This window comes from Gossypium arboreum, chromosome 6 (assembly GCF_025698485.1).
Source record: "Gossypium arboreum isolate Shixiya-1 chromosome 6, ASM2569848v2, whole genome shotgun sequence".
Taxonomy (NCBI): domain Eukaryota; kingdom Viridiplantae; phylum Streptophyta; class Magnoliopsida; order Malvales; family Malvaceae; genus Gossypium; species Gossypium arboreum.
This window is the reverse complement of record NC_069075.1, coordinates 67,424,384-67,443,739: the sequence shown is the minus strand read 5'-3', so window position 1 is coordinate 67,443,739 and position 19,356 is coordinate 67,424,384.

Genomic DNA, 19,356 nt, shown 5'->3' with positions numbered 1-19,356 from the left:
CAATGAGGTATGTCTCGTACATGCATTGATTTAGTTGATCCCTTACGTTAGTATTCGCTCGATCGATAAATGAGCTACCGCCTTTGGCTAAGTTGATCTTTTGTGTATGAATATAAGGGTTGGTAATGTGAAGTAAGTGTGATATTGAGAATTTGTGCATATGAAATTATCCGTTTAGCCATATGAATGCTACGCTTTAGTTCTGTCTAATTTCATGGCTCAAAACTTACTAAGCATTTAATGCTTACTTCGTTTCTTTGAATCTCTTTTATAGATTTTGGTTCGTCACCATCGGACTTGGGATTATTGAAGTCAAGTCGCCACACTATCAAAGCCCTTTTGGTACACTTTTGGTTGATTTTGAAATGGCATGTATAGGACTACCCTTTTGTTGTGGGTCATGTACCCTTTGGTTTTGTATAAATTTGGATAGCCTTGCGAAAATGGCTTATATATATATTTTTGAGCATAATGTTATAATCATTTTGTATGTATATGGTTATTGAGAGGTGTGGATATGCTTGGCAATGATTGGCCATTGGAATGGTTAATCACGATCATACTTTGTGCTATATATGCTAAAGGGTTAGTTGAATCATGGAAACTATGTAATAGGTAAAGTCTACCTTAAAGGCAGATGCTGACAGCAGCAGTGGTGTGAATTTGAAAAATCACTAAAAATAGTAGGAATGGAATTAAATAGTAAATAAATTATTTAATCGAACCTTGATGAATCTACTTCCATATGGAAGAAACGAAACGGTCATATGAGTCGTATTTTAAGAGATATTTAAGTGTTCGTGGGACAGGGCCAGAGCAATTTCTGGATCCCCTGATCTGACTTTGGAAATTCATTATAAATTAACCAGAGATAATTAGAAGTCATGCCATATATTTATAGATTCCTTTTTGAGTCTAGTTTCATTAGAAACAAACGGAATAAGTATTGAAGCCCTGTATAAAGAGTTATCTAAGTCACAATGAAGGAAGATCAGTGTAGTCGAACCCTGTAACAGGGGAGACTTTAACTAATAAACTGTACTAATTGGCTCAAATAAAAATTCTAGAAAAAAATTTGTGGATGGATATATGAGTCTAGTTTCAGGGAAAAATTACGAAACTGATTTTTGAGTTTTGGAACTCAAGATATGATTTTAAGGTGACAGAACGCAGTTAGCCATTGTCTGGAAATTTTAAAATGGATGTGAACATACATGAATTATGTCATTAGCACCTCGTGGTCGCTTCGACCACGGTCTCGGCACGGGTGTTCCAATTTTATTGGTATCAGAGCTACGGTTTAGTCGATTCTAGGACTACCGTAATACGTGTGGGTCTAGCTATACATGCCATTTTGTGATTATTTGATAGTGTGGTGATTTCTGACATTTGGAAATGTGTTTATTTATAGTAATGGATCCCGATCCCGACCGAAGCGGTAGTGATGATCTTGAGAGTGTAGCGCTGTTCAAGACAAGGGACAGACCGGACTCTCAACCTATTGCTAGCAATCTGAATGATGAGGCTAGGCAAGCTTTTTATAGCGTGATGAATGATTGGTTCAACCAATACATTTGAACTAATACTACTGCTTCCACAACCTCCATTCCCGACTAATGCCGCCTCAAGACCTACAATACCTCCCAAGAATCGACCAAATAAGGTCAAATAAGCCCCAGCTTGATGAAATCCAAAACACGGGCTACCGAATTTAAGGCTACGAATAGCGATGATGCCGAGCAAGCTGAATTTTGGTTGGACAACACTATTCGGTACTCGATGAGCTATCTTGCACACCCGATGAGTGCCTAAAGTGTACTATCTCCTTGCTACGTGATTACGCCTACTATTGGTGGAATACATTGACTTCACAGCCCAGAGAGCAAGTAACTTGGGAGTTTTTCCAAACCGAGTTTGGAAAAAGTATATCGACGAGATTTATGGATCAAAAGCGGAAGAAATTTCTTGAACTTAAACAAGGTTCCATGTCGGTTCTGACTATGAACGAAAATTTGTGAGGCTTAGCCGATACGCACGAGAATGCATTTCGTCAGAGGCCGTGATGTGTAAACGTTTCGAGGATGGACTGAATGATGATATAAAGCTGTGTGTTGGCATTTTAGAAATCCGAGAATTTGTGGTACTCGTCGAGCGAGCTTGCAAAGCCGAGGAGCTTAGTATGGAGAAAAGAAAAGCTGATATGGGAGCAAAAGAGTTTCATAAGAGGTCTTCGGGGAGGCCCTTTCAACAATCATCGAAAAAGTTTAGAGATGATTTGGGCCGATCTAGAGACACTTCGGGTTTTTCTAGACGAGACCGTGATCGACCCCCTGTGAGTGCACGAGCCACTTCGGTCGCCAGTGTTGGAAATGACCGTCGAGACAGAACGGAGTGTCAGTATTGTGGTAAATGGCACTCGGAGAGTTGTAGATTCCATTACCACTCCTGTTACAAGTGCGGGTCAGCTGACCACTTTATTAGAGATTGCCCGAGATTGTCTGAACACAACGTAAATCAGAGTGGGAAGCCTGGAGCTACTACTGCTCGGGGTAGACCATCTAGGAATACGGGCAATGCTAGTGGCGGTCAGAGAGGATCTAGAGATGCTACAACCAAATCTGAGGCTCGCGCTCCTGCTAGAGCTTATGCTATCTGCCGACGCGAGGATGCTTCCTCGCCGATGTTATTACCGGTACTTTTACTCTCTTTGATACTAATGTGATTGCTTTGATTGACCCTGGTTCTACTCATTCTTATATATGTGAAACCTTAGCATCCAGTAAGACTCTACCTATTGAGTCTACTGAGTTTGTAATTCGGGTGTCAAATCCTTTGGGTCGTTACGTGCTTGTCGACAAAGTGTGCAAGAAATGTCCCCTAGTAATCCGAGGTTCCTGTTTTCCTGCGGACTTGATGCTTTTGTCGTTTGATGAATTTGATGTTATCCTCGGTTTAGATTGGTTGACCATGCATGATGCGGTTGTGAATTGAAAAAGCAAGACTATTGATTTGAGGTGCACAAATAACGAGATAATTCGAGTTGAGTCTACGGACTTAAAGGGGTTGCCAGTTGTAATATCATCAATGTTGGCCCAGAAATATGTAAGAAAGGGGTGCAAAACATACCTTGCGTATGTACTTGATGACAAAGGGTTAGAAAAGAAACCCGAATCTGTGCTTGGTGGTTTGTGAATACCGGATGTTTTTCCCGAGGAATTACCGGTTTACCACTGCTCGGAGGTAGAGTTTGGTATTGAGCTTGTACACGGACTATGCTGATTTCGATAGCTCCGTATCGTATGGCACCAACCGAGTTAAAAAAGTTGAAAGCTCAGTTGCAAGAATTGACGGATAGAGGTTTCGCTCGACCAAGTTTCTCAACTTGGGGTGCACCAGTATTGTTTGTGAAAAAGAAAGACGGAACCATGAGGTTGTGCATCGACTATCGTCAGCTGAATAAGGTGAAAATAAAGAATAAATATCCAATGCCACGTATTGACGATTTGTTTGATCAACTAAAGGGAGCCTCAATGTTTTCAAAGATAGATTTGAGATCGGGTTATTACCAGCTGCGAGTTCGAGATTCGGATATACCCAAAACTGCTTTCAGAACGAGATACGGTCACTATGAGTTCTTAGTGATGCCGTTTGGGCTCACTAATGCCCCTACGGTATTTATGGATTTGATGAATCGGATCTTCAGACCGTATTTGGATCGGTTTGTAGTCGTGTTTATCGATGATATTTTGGTTTATTCGAGAAATGAAACCGATCATGCTGAACACCTAGGATTAGTGTTGCAAATTTTATGGATAAGCGCTTATATGCTAAGTTCATAAGTGTGAGTTCGGTTAAGAGAGGTTAGCTTCTTGGGTCATGTGGTATCCGAATCGTATTCGAGTTGACCCGAGCAAAATTTCAGCCATACTTAACGGGAGCCTCAGAAATATTCTCGAGGTTCGGAGCTTTTTGGGACTTGGCGGCTACTATCGACGGTTTGTGAAAGGTTTCTCGATGATAGCCACACCAATGACGAAACTACTTCAGAAGGATGTTAAGTTTGAATGGACGAAAAGTGTCGTAAAAGTTTGAACAATTGAAAACTCACTTGACGGAAGCTCCAGTACTAGTGCAGCCCGAATCAGGCAAGGAGTTCGTCATTTATAATGATGCATCCCTACTTGGGTTGGGTTGTGTATTGATGCAAGAAGGTCGAGTTGTGGCCTATGCGTCGAGACAATTAAAGCCACATGAGAAAAATTATCCAACCCATGATCTCGAACTAGCTGCCATCGTATTTGCTTTGAAAATATGGCGACATTATTTATTTGGCGAGAAGTGCCATGTGTATTCGGATCACAAAAGTCTCAAATATTTGATGTCTCAAAGAGACTTAAATCTGCGACAAAGACGTTGGCTCGAGTTGTTGAAAGATTATGAGCTTGTCATTGACTATCACCCGGGAAAGGCTAATGTGGTTGCGGATGCCTTAAGTCATAAATCACTGTTTGCTTTACGAGTGATGAATGTACACTTGTCTGTTCTATCCGACATTGTGTTAGTGGCAGAATTAAAGGCCAAACCATTGTTGATTCATCAAATTCGTGAAGCTCAGAAAGTCGAAGATGAATTGGTTGCAAAACGGGCTGAATGTGTTCCGAATATGGAATCAGAGTTTCAAATTGAAGATGACGATTGTTTGAGGTTCAGAAGTCGGTTGTGTGTTCCAAGAAATTCAGAACTCATTTCGATGATTCTGAACGAAGCTCATTGTAGCCGAATGTCAATTCACCCGGGGAGTACGAAAATGTACAACGATCTGAGACGTCAGTTTTGGTGGCATGGTATGAAATGAGACATTTCCGATTTTGTCTCGAAGTGCTTAGTATGTCAGCAAGTGAGGGCGGAACATCAAGTGCCTACTAGTTTACTTCAGTCGATCATGATACCTGAATGGAAATGGGATCGAGTCACGATGGATTTTGTGTCTGGGTTGCCATTGTCGACAAGTAAGAAAGATGCGATTTGGGTTGTTGTCGATAGACTGACTAAGTCGGCTCATTTTATCTCCGTACATACGGATTTTTCATTGGATAAACTAGTTGAATTGTATGTTTCTCAGATTGTGAGATTACACGGGGTACCGATTTCTATTGTATCGGATAGAGATCCGAGATTCACCTCGCGATTTTGGAAGAAATTGCAAGAAGCTTTGGGTACCAAGGTGCATTTTAGCACCGCTTTTCATCCACAAACCGATGGTCAATCCGAGCGGATAATTCAGATACTTGAGGATATGTTGAGATGTTGCATCCTCGAGTTTAGTGGTTCATGGGAGCGGTATTTACCTTTGATTGAATTTGCTTACAACAATAGTTTTCAATCAAGTATTAAGATGGCACCTTACGAGGCTTTGTGCGGCGAAAATGCCGTACACCATTGTTTTGGACCGAGCTCGATGAAAGTAAAATTTTCGAGTTGATTTGATTAAACATGCTGAATGAAAGTAAAAGTAATCCGTGAAAGTCGAAGGCGACCACAGATCGCCGAGAAGTCGACGCGGATTTGAAATGAAAAGACATTGAGTATCGTGGGAGACAAAGTGTTTCTTAAAGTTTCACCTTGGAAAAAGATACTCGATTTGGCCGTAAGGGCAAATTGAGTCCGAGATTCATTGGGCCATATGAAATCTCCGAACGAGTTGGTCGATTCGTGATAGATTGATTTTGCCCCGAACTTGAAAAGATTCACGACGTCTTTCATGTTTCGATGCTTCGACGTTATAGATCTGATCCGTCACACGTAATTAATCCATCAGAGGTTGAAATTCAATCCGACATGAGTTATGAAGAAAAGCCGATTCGTATCCTAGCTCGTGAAGTGAAAGAGTTACGAAACAGAAAGGTTCCTTTAGTAAAAGTGTTATGGCTCAAATACGGGATAGAAGAAGCTACTTGGGAACCCGAGAACTCTATGAAAGAGCGATACCCAAACCTATTTACCGGTAAGATTTTCGGGGACGAAAATTTCTTAAGTGGGGAAGAGTTGTGATAGCCCTAAAGTGACCCTAGTCGGAAAGCAGTTTCGGGACCGCTAAACCGAGTCACCAAACTATTTGAATATGATATTTATTGTCTAAAATATGTGATTATGAATGTGTGAAAGTTTTAAGCTTCGATTTAGTAAATTGCATGTGAAATTAGTCAATAGGACTTATGTGTGACACTTTTGAAATGTGATAGGTTAATCTATAAGGATCTATTAGTGCATGTAATCAAAGGGGTGGACTTGCATGTCAATTTCCCCCATTTAATTACTAGTGGCCGGCCATGACAAAGGGTGATGGGCAAAACATGTCATAAAACATGTTGTGATAATGGTTTATGTTAGAAAAAAATAAAATAAGGAGTATGGGCAATAAAATAATAATGGGAAGGTAAATGATGACAAAAAAAATGTGTGTGGTAGCCTCCCCCCATTGCCGTGAATTGAAAAAAGAAAAAGAAAGAAGTTCTCATGTTGTTCTTGGCCGAATGGGAGAAAGAGAAGAAGGGGGAAGAGCTTTGAGAAAATCGGCTATGGTGGGTTGCTAGACTAAGGTATGTTTGATGTTGTCCATGAGATTCATGCATGTTTTTAGTTGTTAGTTTGAGTTCTACCTAGCCCATGGTTTAAATCTTTGCTATGAGATGGAGATGATATTCGGCCATGGGTGTTGTCTTCTTGGTTGATGTTTGATGTTGTGGTGATGAGGCATGAAGATGAGTCAAGTTTCAGCTAAGGTGGATTTGTGTTGATGTCATTTGCATGCTAAGTGTGAAGCTTTGTAATGATACATGTGATGGTGATTGATGACTCTTGGATTTTCTTTTGGCATTTTTGAGTTAGACATTAAGTTCCTTGTGTAACCCATGACCAAAATTGAATGGTATGGTGTCTTGATGCATTCGCCATGGTAGAAAGTAGATGTGAAATGGTAGTAAGGTGAAGTGCAAAATGTTAGTATTTGATTACTAGTGTATATATGCGTATTAGCTTTAGTTTTGAACTTGAAACAAAATGATATATAATCAATACAAGTAACTATACTTGTAGGAAGTATTAAGCATATAATCGGCCTCAACATAGACATGCATATTCGCCATAGGAAGAAGATTGGTGTTGCATGTATTCGGTTAGAGGCAAGCATATTGATGCTTTTATCTTGGCTTAGACAATCGGCTAAAAGAGAGTGTGGGCTAATATGTTGAATTGATTTATGATTTCATATGTATGTGACTTTAATGTCTAATGTATATATATATGGGCTAAGTACCTTGAGTTCCTCTTTTGATGCTCAAATGATTAAATCAATTTATTTGTTAAATTAAGCTCAAGAGCAAAGGGAACTAAATCCGATAAAGGAAGGAAAAAGTGGTCGAATAGCCATCGAAATCGCTCGACAACATCCGAGGTAAGTTTTGAGCAATGAGACTTAGTTTATGATTTGACTAAGTCATGATGTATGAGCATAACAAATATACGGTGATATGATGATTCTACTTGAATTATATGATGAGTTAATTAGTCTCATGCGTATGACGGGTAGCCGTATGTGCATAGAGATCGTGTCATAAAGCAAACTAAACCATGCTGTTTGTATGTGGCTAGTGAGCTGAAAATGAGAGTGCTTAATACGTGACTTGTGTTTGAACTCTAATTATGAAAATGAGATATAAATGTGTCATGATTTATTGATATGTGCATGAATATTCGGATGATAACCGGGCTAAGTCCCGAAGGCATTTGTGCGAGTTATTACATCCGGGCTAAGTCCCGAAGGCATTTGTGCGAGTTATTACATCCGGGCTAAGTCTCGAGGGCATTTGTGCGAGCTACTATATCCGGGCTAAGTCCCGAAGGCATTGGTGCGAGTTACTATATCCGGGCTATGTCCCGAAGGCATTGGTGCGAGTAGCTATATCCGGTTAAATACCGAAGGTACTTGGCTTGGGAATGAGCGACCTTGCTGTAATAGTTTCAATTAATATGCTCGTAAAATCCCAGCAATGAGGTATGTCTCGTACATGCATTGATTTAGTTGATCCCTTACAGTTAGTATTCGCTCAGTCGATAAATGAGCTACCGGCCTTTGGCTAAGTTGATCTTTTGTGTATGAATATAAGGGTTGGTAATGTGAAGTAAGTGTGATATTGAGAATTTGTGCATATGAAATTATCCGTTTAGCCATATGAATGCTACGCTTTAGTTCTGTCTAATTTCATGGCTCAAAACTTACTAAGCATTTAATGCTTACTTCGTTTCTTTGAATCTCTGTTTTATAGATTTTGGTTCGTCAGCTATCGGACTTGGGATTATTGAAGTCGAAGTCGCCCACACTATCAAATCCCCTTTTGGTACACTTTTGGTTGATTTTTGAAATGGCATGTATAGGACTACCCTTTTTGTTGTGGGTCATGTACCCTTTGGTTTTGTATAAATTTGGATAGCCTTGCGAAAATGGCTTATATATATTTTTGAGCATAATGTTATAATCATTTTGTATGTATATGGTTATTGAGAGGTGTGGATATGCTTGGCAATGATTGGCCATTGGAATGGTTAATCACGATCATACTTTGTGCTATATATGCTAAAGGGTTAGTTGAATCATGGAAACTATGTAATAGGTAAAGTCTACCTTAAAGGCAGATGCTGACAGCAGCAGTGGTGTGAATTTGAAAAATCACTAAAAATAGTAGGAATGGAATTAAATAGTGAATAAATTATTTAATCGAACCTTGATGAATCTACTTCCATATGGAAGAAACAAAATGGTCATATGAGTCATATTTTAAGAGATATTTAAGTTTTTGTGGGACAGGGCCAGAGCGATTTCTGGATCCCCTGATCTGACTTTGGAAATTCATTATAAATTATCCAGAGATAATTAGAAGTCATGCCATATATTTATAGATTCCTTTTTGAGTCTAGTTTCATTAGAAACAAACGGAATAAGAATTGATGCCCTGTATAAGGAGTTATCTAAGTCACAATGAAGGAAGGTCAGTGTAGTCGAACCCTGTAACAGGGGAGACTTTAACTAATAAACTGTACTAATTGGCTCAACCAAAAATTCTAGAAAAAAATTTGTGGATGGATGTATGAGTCTAGTTTCAGGGAAAAATTACGAAACTGATTTTTGAGTTTTGGAACTCAAGATATGATTTTTAAGGTGATAGTGACGCAGTTAGCCAGCTGTCTGGAAATTTTTAAAATGGACTGTGAACATACATGAATTATGTCTGTTAGCACCTCGTGGTCGCTTCCGACCACGATCTCGGGTACGGGGTGTTACAATTGAGCTTCCAAAAACACCCATAACTCGAGCTTGTGCTAAGCATTTCCTAGAAGTTGTTTTAGCTTCTAATGCAAAACCTTCGTTTGAAACAAGGGCCAATGCTCACAAAATCAGCTCGAAGCAACTATCTGAAGAACCCATGCATTGTTGGCAAGCTGATCTAGCTCATTTCCAGCTCCTCGAGCTCCGTCCAGCTCAACTCAGCTCATTTGAGCTCATTTCAGCTTGTTTGAGCTCAACCAAGCTTACTTTCAGCTCGTTCTTTATTTCAATAAATTAAACTAAGTTTTAGTTTTATACTAATTAGTTTGCTACAACTCAATAACGAAAATCCTAGCTGAAATAAGTTCATTAAATGTTTTCACTTAGTTTGAGCTAGCCGAACTTAATGCTACTACCTAGTCTTTAATTAATGTGTTTAGTTTAGCTTAACATGATATTAATGATGTCTAGTTCATGCTCTTAACATGTTCAGCCGAATATACATTGGGATTTAATGTGTTCATGTTTCTTGTAGGTTCAACCGAATGTATTGAGTACATTAAATGAGATTCATGCACGGCTAGGTACATGGATTATGAGAGTTCATGCATGAACGATTTTATGCATGGTGAGCTGGCTATTGGTGATCCCTAAGTAACCTTTTGGCCAAGAGTTAAGTTCCACAAAGTGACCGAATACATGAAGGAGCCATTAATGCAAGTACATGCATGGCTTAATACATCGTATGGAAGGATGCATGCACAACTAGTGTTTAATGGATGGCATTTGAAGGAATTCATGTATTGGGGACGTTCATGCAAGTTGGGGCTATTTTAATTACATGTACTTGAAGATTCATAGACAGTAATTAAGGAAGAACATGCATTGGGATGTTTCATGCATGTATCATGCATATCCAAGATGTCCATTCAAGTATTCAAGGTACATTCAAGCCTCATTCGACCAAGGGAAATGTAGAAGTATTAAACGGTTGCACATTCATGAACTATGTAACACCCCGAACCCGAGACCATCGCCGGTGTCGGACACGAGGGGTTAACAAGCCAAGTTCACTTGTTTTGCCCATCCATTTGACATTTCCAGTCAGGCTGGAAAACTGCGTCACTGTCGCCTTAAAAATCATATCTCAAGTTTCAAAACTTGGAAACTGGTTTCGTAAATTTTCCCTGAATTTAGACTCATATATCCATCCATGTATTTATTTCTAGAATTTTTGGTCGGGCCAATTGGTACAGTTTATTAGTTAAAGTCACCCATGTTACAGGGATCGACTGCTCTGACCTTCGCGTGGTATAACTTGAATATCTCTCGGTACAGGGCTTTAATGCTGGTGCCGTTTGTTTCTAATGAAACTAGACTCAAAATGGAATCTGTACATATATGGTATGTCTCCTAATTATTTTTGGATAATTTATAGTTAATTTTTAAAGTTGCGACAGGGAACCCAGAAACCATTCTGGCCCTGTCTCACAATAGCTTTAATATCTCTTAACATATAACTCCTATGACCATTTCGTTTCTTTCATATGAAAATAGACTCATCAAGGTTCATTTACATAACTTATTCACTATTTAATTCCATTCCTACGAATTTTGGTGATTTTTCACATTCACGTCACTGCAGCTGGCAGCATCTGTTTTTAAGGTAGGTCTTACCTATTTGGTAGTCTCCATGAACCAACTAGTCTTGCCATACCTAGCTTCATATATGATCATTTTAACCATGCCAATGGCTGATCATATGACCAACATTCCCATTTCCAAGCCATAGCCACATCATGACACCAAATATATACATACAAACCACAATTAATCTAAGTTCATGCTTCCTTTTTGAGCCATTTTCGCATGGCCGTATATATATACATCACAACATATTTAACCAACATGGGGTAGTCCTATACATGCCATTTCAAGTTCAACCAAAATTTATACCAAAATGGAGGCTTGATAGTGTGGATGACTTCGACTTCAACGATCCCAAATCCGATTGCTTGAGCGAAATCTAGAAAACGAGAGCCAAAGCAACGGGTAAGCATTTTTTTATGCTTAGTAAGTCTCAAGGAATATAATCAACTCTAATTACAACAATACATTCACATAGCCAAATGCATCATTTCATTAATACACATTCTTACTTCACACTTCATCATTATATAATTTCACAAAATATCAATCAATTCAATAACTGAAATTCATTAGTCGATTGAGCGAATGTTGCTCAAACATGTCGACTTTCCAATGCACATATAACGTACCTTATCCTTTGGGCTTTTCGAGTGTACTAATTGAATTCATTACAGCAACCAACACTCACCTCCAGCCCAAGATTCTTCGGAATATAACCGGATATAATCACGTGCACAAATGCCTTCGGGTCTTAGCCCGGATATAGCCACTAGCACAATTGCCTTCGGGTCTTAACCCGGATATAATTTCCAGCATAATTGTCTTCGGGGCTTAGCCCGGATATCATTCAATTTCTCATGTACACATACATCAATAATCATTGGACATACATATTTCATTTTCGTTACTAAGGCTCAAACGTAAATATAATCACAAGCATATTCGCCTTCGGACTTAGCCCGGTAGAATTCAAATGCTCATACATACATAATCAATAATCAATACACATCCATACTTTATTTCACATAATTCAAGTAGGGTCACTTCTTGAGGACTTACCTCGGATGTTGTCGAACGGCTTTTTCGGCTATTCGATCACCTTTTCCTTCCCCTTGTCCAATTGTGGCCCTCTTAGCTCTTGAGCTAATTCAAACAAATTCAATTTATTAAAACCTCATTGTGCTTGCTTATGGCGAATATGACAAGGAGTTTAAATGGTCATATGGCCACTCTTTAGCTTGAATACACAATGGTCATGCACATTTTATACTACATCAAGCAATTCAATACAATTTATTTGAGCATCAAGGAAAGGCTAAGGCCTTCAATAGGCTACCCAAGGCGAATATTCATGTACATGTTGAGGCCAATTTTGCACTTAATACCTCACAAAAACAGCATGCATTTTACTAGTTAATGCTTTGCACATTGTGGCCCAAAACTTATAATATAGCATCAAGCACTTATATGTGTGCTAGGCGAATTGTGCTTGCAATTTCGAAGCATTCTTCCACATCTTCTTCTTTAAACCAATATATTCATCACTTACTTCATAGCCAAAACATCATGTGTAAACATATATATACAATATGAGCATGGTCAATTTCAAGATGTCCATAGCCATCCAAAAATACAAATTTTAACTAACATGCAAGAGGCATGAACCATGTTCAAGGATGCATCATGGCGAATATGAAAATCATGCTCCATTCAACTTCAATCATGGTTAAACACAAAAAGAAAACTCAAAATCTTACTCAAGAGTAGACAATCCATCATTGCATGCATCATCATCAAGCTTCACACTTAGCATGCAATGGCTTTATCACCATAACAACTTTGGCCAAATACCATTTCCATGGCATAACAAAGATTTAAGCCATGGCTAACATGCACATCAAGTTAGCAACCAAAACATGCATGAAACTCCTAACACAACCTCATACATACCTTAATCATGATGCCAATTTAGCCAAATCACCTTCTAGATCTCTTCTAAACCAAGCATGAAGCAAAAATCCTCTTTCTTTCCCTTATGATTTTCGGCCAAAAAGGATGAGAAAGGATGAACACAACAAAATTTTTTCTTCCCTCTTTCTCAACTCACGGCGGGGGGATTACCACACTCACACACATTTTTTTTTCATTTTTTATCACCCATACACCTTTGTTTATTATTTCACCCTAATGCACCAACAAAACATGTTTCATGACATGTTTAGCCCATCCTCCTTGTCATGGCCGCCACCACCTATAAAAGGGGAATTTGACATGCAAGTCCTTTATTTTGCATGCATGCTTTAATTAGTCATCACACATTTCCCCATCATACTTTCAAAGTTCACTACTAGGTCCTTTCTAGTGAAATTCACCTTTATAACACTAAACCAATCATCAAAATGTCATACATGAATACACACATATTATAGGCATCGAAATAAATTTTAAATTATTTTTATGCCTCGGTTTTGTGGTCCCGAGACCACCTTCCGACTAGGGTCAATTTTGGGCTGTCACAACTCTCCCCACTTAAGAAATTTTCGTCCCGAAAATCTTACCGTAAATAGGCTTGGATATCGCTCTTTCATAGAGTTCTCGGTCTCCCAAGTAGCTTCTTCTATCCCGTGCTTGAGCCATAACACTTTCACTAGCGGAACCCGCTTGTTTCGCAACTCTTTCACTTCTCGTGATAGGATACGAATCGGTTCTTCCTCATAACTCATATTAGCTTGAATTTCAATTTCGATGGACTATTCACGTGCGATGGATCGGATCTATAGCGTCGAAGCATCGAAACGTGAAAGACATCGTGAACCTTTGAGTTCGGGGCAAAATCAAACGATATGCCATTGGACCGACTCGCTCGATATCTCATATGGCCCAATAAACCTCGGGCTCAACTTGCCCTTACGGCCAACACGAGTATCTTTTTCCAAGGTGATACCTTGAGAAACACTTTATCGCCCACGATACTCGATATCCTTACGCTTCAGATCCGCGTCGACTTACGGCGATCGGAGGCTATCTTCGACTTTCACGGATTACTTTCACTTTCATTCAGCATCCCTAATCAAATCCACCCGAAAATCTTGCTTTCACCGAGCTCGGTCCAAAACAATGGTGTACGGCATTTACGACCGTATAAGGCCTCGTAGGGTGCCATCTTAATACTTGATTGAAAGCTATTGTTGTAAGCGAATTCAATCAACGGCAAATACCGCTCCCATGAACCACTAAACTCGAGGACGCAACATCTTAACATATCCTCAAGTATCTGAATTATCCGCTCGGATTGACCATCGGTTTGGGGTGAAAGGCGGTCTGAAATGCAAGTTGGTACCCAAAGCTTCTTGCAACTTTTTCCAAAATCGCGAGGTAAATCTCGGATCTCTATCCGACACGATGGAAATAGGCACCCGTGTAATCTCACAATCGAGAAACGTACAATTCCGCTAATTTGTCCATTGAAAATCCGTGCGTCGACGGGGACAAAGTGGGCCGACTTAGTCAATCGATCTACCACGACCCAAACCGCATCCTTCTTACTTGTCGACAATGGCGGTCCGGATACAAAGTCCATTGTGACTCGATCCCATTTCCACTCGGGTATCGTGATTGGTGAAGTAATCTCAAGGCACCGATGTTCCGCTTTCACTTGTTGACATATTAAACATCTCGAAACAAAGTCGGAGATGTCTCGCTTCATACCATGCCACCAAAACCGACGTTTCAAATCATTGTACATCTTCGTACTCCCCGGGTGGATTGCCATTCGGCTACAATGGGCTTCATTCGAATTATCGAAATGAGTTCAATTCTTTGGGACACACAGACGACCTTTGAACCTCAAACAATCGTCATCGTCGATTTGAAACTCCGAGTCCTTGTTCGGAACACACGCAGCCCGTTTTGCAACCAACTCGTCGTCGACTTTCTGAGCTTCTCGAATTTGGTGTGTCAATAATGGTTTGGCTTTCAATTCAGCCACTAACACACTTTGTCGGATCGGACGGACAAGTGCACATTCATCGCTCGTAAAGTGAATAACGATTTACGACTCAAGGCATCCGCAACCACATTCGCCTTTCCCGGTGATAGTCAATGATCAGCTCATAATCCTTTAACACTCGAGCCAACGTCTTTGTCGCAGATTTAAGTCTCTTTGGGTCATCAAATATTTGAGACTTTTGTGATCCAAGTATACATGGCACCTTTCACCAAATAAGTAATGTCGCCAAATCTTTAAAGGCGAATACGATGGCGCCAATTCGAGATCATGAGTCGGATAATTTTTCTCATGTGGCTTTAATTGCCTCGATGCATAGGCCACAACTCGACCTTCTTGCATTAATACGCAACCTAACCCAAGTAGAGAGGCGTCGCTATAGATGACAAACTCCTTGCCGGACTCGGGTTGCACTAGAATTGGGGCTTCAGTCAAATAAGTTTTCATTGATCGAAACTTTTTGGCATTTCTCCGTCCATTCGAACTTAACATCCTTTTGGAGTAAGCCGTCATCGGCGTGGCTATCGTTGAGAAGCCTTTACAAATCGTCGGTAATAACCTAGCAAGCCCCAAAAGCTCAAACCTTAGTAATATTTCTGAGGCTTCCAATTAAGTATGGCTGAAATTTTATTCGGTCGACTCGAATACCCGTCTGATACCACATGACCCAAGAAGCTAACCTCTCTTAACCGAACTCACACTTGCTGAACTTAGCATATAATTGCTTATCCGTAAAATTTGCAGCACTAACCGCGGTGTTCAGATGTTCGGTCTCATTTCTTGAATAGACCAAGATGTCATCAATGAACATGACTACGAATCGATCCAAATATGGTCTAAAGATCCGATTCATTAAATCCATAAATCTGCAGGGCATTAGTGAGCCCAAATGGCATCACTAGGAACTCATAGTGACCATATCTCGCTCAAGGCGGTCTTGGGTACGTCCGAATCTCGGATTCGCAATTGATAATAGCCCGATCTCAAATCTATTTTCGAGAACACCGAGGCTCCTTCAGTTGATCGAACAAGTCATCAATACGTGGCAACAGATATTTGTTCTTTATTGTCGCTTTATTAAGTCGACGATAGTCGATGCAACCGCATGGTTCCATCCTTCTTCTTCACGAACAATCTTGGCGCACCCAAGGCGAAAAACTTCGGCGAGCAAAACCTCTATCCACCAATTCTTGCAACCGAGCTTTAAACTCCTTTAATTCCATTGGTGCCATACGATACGGAGCTATCGAAATTGGAGTGGTACCGGTACCAATTCGATGCCAAATTCTATTTCCCGAGCAGTGGTAAACCCGGCAATTCTTGGAAAACATCCGGTATTCACAAACCACGGCACAGATTCGGGTTTCTTTTCGATTCCTTGTCATCGAAAGCACGTACGCAAGGTATGCTTCGCACCCTTTTCTTACATATTTCTGGGCCAACATCGCTGATATTACGGCTGGCAACCCCTTTAAGTCCGTAGACTCAACCCGAATTATTTCATTATTCGCGCACCTCAAATCGATAGTCTTGCTCTTGCAATTTACAACCGCATCGTGCATGGTCAACCAATCCAAACCAAGAATAACGTCGAACTCATCGAACGGCAAAAGCATCAAGTCCGCCGGAAAACAAGAACCTCGGAACACTAGGGGACTTTTCTTGCACACTTTGTTGACAAGCACGTAATGACCCAAGGGGTTTGACACCGAATTACAAACTCGATAGACTCAATGGGCAAAGTCTTCTTGGATGCTAAGGTTTCACATATATATGAATGAGTAGAACCGGGGTCAATCAAAGCAATCACATTTGTATTGAAAAGAGTGAAAGTACCGGTAATAACATCCGGAGAGGCAAGATCCTCGGCGTGCGCATATGGCATAAGTCCTAGTAGGAGCACGAGCCTCGGATCGATGGTAGCATCTCTAGATCTCTCTCGACCGCCAACGACATTGCCCATATTTCTAGGTGGCCTACCTCGGCGTTGGTAGCACCCGGGTTTGCACTCGACTTACATTCTGCTCATGCATCCTCGGGCAATCCTTCATAAAGTGGTCTGCGATCCACACTTATAGCAGGAGCGATCACGAAACCAACAGCTCCCGAATGCCATTTGCCACAATGTGGACACTCCGCCCTCTCTCGACGATCATTTCCACCACCGTGATCGAGGTGACTCGTGTGGTCACAGGGGTCGATCGCGTCCTCGTCTAGAAAAGCCCAAACGCCTCTAGACCGGCTCACATCATCTCGAAATCTCTTCGATGCTTGTTGAAGAGACTTTCCGAGGACCTCTTTCGAATTCTCCGGTTCCCACATCAGCTTTTTGTTTCTCCTTTCTAAGCTCTTGACTTTACAAGCTCGCTCAACAAGTACTACGAACTCTCGTATCTCGAGGATGCCAACAAACATCCTTATATCATCATTCAGCCCATCCTCGAAGCGTTTACACATAATAGCTTCGGACGAAATGCATTCTCGCTGCGTCTGGCTAAGCCTCACAAATTTTCGTTCGTAGTCGATGGCGACATCGAACCTTGCTTAAGATCAAGGAATTCCCTCCGCTTTTGGTCGATGAATCTCGGTGATATACTTTTTGAACTCGGTTTGAAAGAATTCCCAAGTCACTTGCTCTCTAGGCACTACTGAAGTCGAGTACTCCACCAATAGTAGGCGGACTCGCATAGCAAGGAGATGGTACACTTTAAGCACTCATCGGTGTACAGGATAGCTCATCAAGCACCGGATGGTGTTATCTAACCAAAATTCAGCTCGCTTCGGCATCATCATCATCCGTAGCCTTAAATTCAGTGGCCCCATGTTTTCGAATCCTATCGACTGGGGCTTACTTGACCTTATTTGGTCATCACCGGAGGTATTGTAGGTGTGGGGTTGCATTTGTCGGGAATGGAGGTTGTGGAACAGTAGTGTTGGTTCGAATGTATTGATTAAACCATTCGTTCATCACACTATAAAAGGCTTGCCTAGCCTCGTCATCAGGATTGCTGGCCATAGGTTGAGAGTCCGGCGCTGTCCTTCTTGCGCGGGAGCAGGCGCCACACTCTCCACATCATCAGCTATCGCTTTCGGTTGGGATCGGGATCCATTGCTATAAACAAACACAAAGTCAAATTGTCAGAAATCACCACACTATCGATTCATCATTTAATGGCATGTATAGCTAGACCCCAAACACATCACGGTAGTCCTAAAATCGACTAAACCGTGGCTTTGATACCAATAAAATTGTAACACCCCGAACCCGAGACCATCGCCGGTGTCGGACACGAGGGGTTAACAAGCCAAGTTCACTTGTTTTGCCCATCCATTTGACATTTCCAGTCAGGCTGGAAAACTGCGTCACTGTCGCCTTAAAAATCATATCTCGAGTTTCAAAACTCGGAAACTGGTTTCGTAAATTTTCCCTGAATTTAGACTCATATATCCATCCATGGATTTATTTCTAGAATTTTTGGTCGGGCCAATTGGTACAGTTTATTAGTTAAAGTCACCCATGTTACAGGGATCGACTGCTCTGACCTTTGCGTGGTATAACTTGAATATCTCTCGGTACAGGGCTTTAATGCTGGTGCCGTTTGTTTCTAATGAAACTAGACTCAAAATGGAATCTGTACATATATGGTATGTCTCCTAATTATTTTTGGATAATTTATAGTTAATTTTTAAAGTTGCGACAGGGAACACAGAAACCATTCTGGCCCTGTCTCATAATAGCTTTAATATCTCTTAACATGTAACTCCTATGATCATTTCGTTTCTTCCATATGAAAATAGACTCATCAAGGTTCATTTACATAACTTATTCACTGTTTAATTCCATTCCTACGAATTTTGGTGATTTTTCACATTCACGTCACTGCAGCTGGCAGCATCTGTTTTTAAGGTAGGTCTTACCTATTTGGTAGTCTCCATGAACCAACTAGTCTTGCCATACCTAGCTTCATATATGATCATTTTAACCATGCCAATGGCTGATCATATGACCAACATTCCCATTTCAAGCCATAGCCACATCATGACACCAAATATATACATACAAACCACAATTAATCTAAGTTCATGCTTCCTTTTTGAGCCATTTTAGCATGGCCGTACATATATACATCACAACATATTTAACCAACATGGGGTAGTCCTATACATGCCATTTCAAGTTCAACCAAAATTTATACCAAAATGGAGGCTTGATAGTGTGGATGACTTGACTTCAACGATCCCAAATCCGATTGCTTGAGCGAAATCTAGAAAACGAGAGCCAAAGCAGCGGGTAAGCATTTTTTTATGCTTAGTAGGTCTCAAGGAATATAATCAACTCTAATTACAGCAATACATTCACATAGCCAAATGCATCATT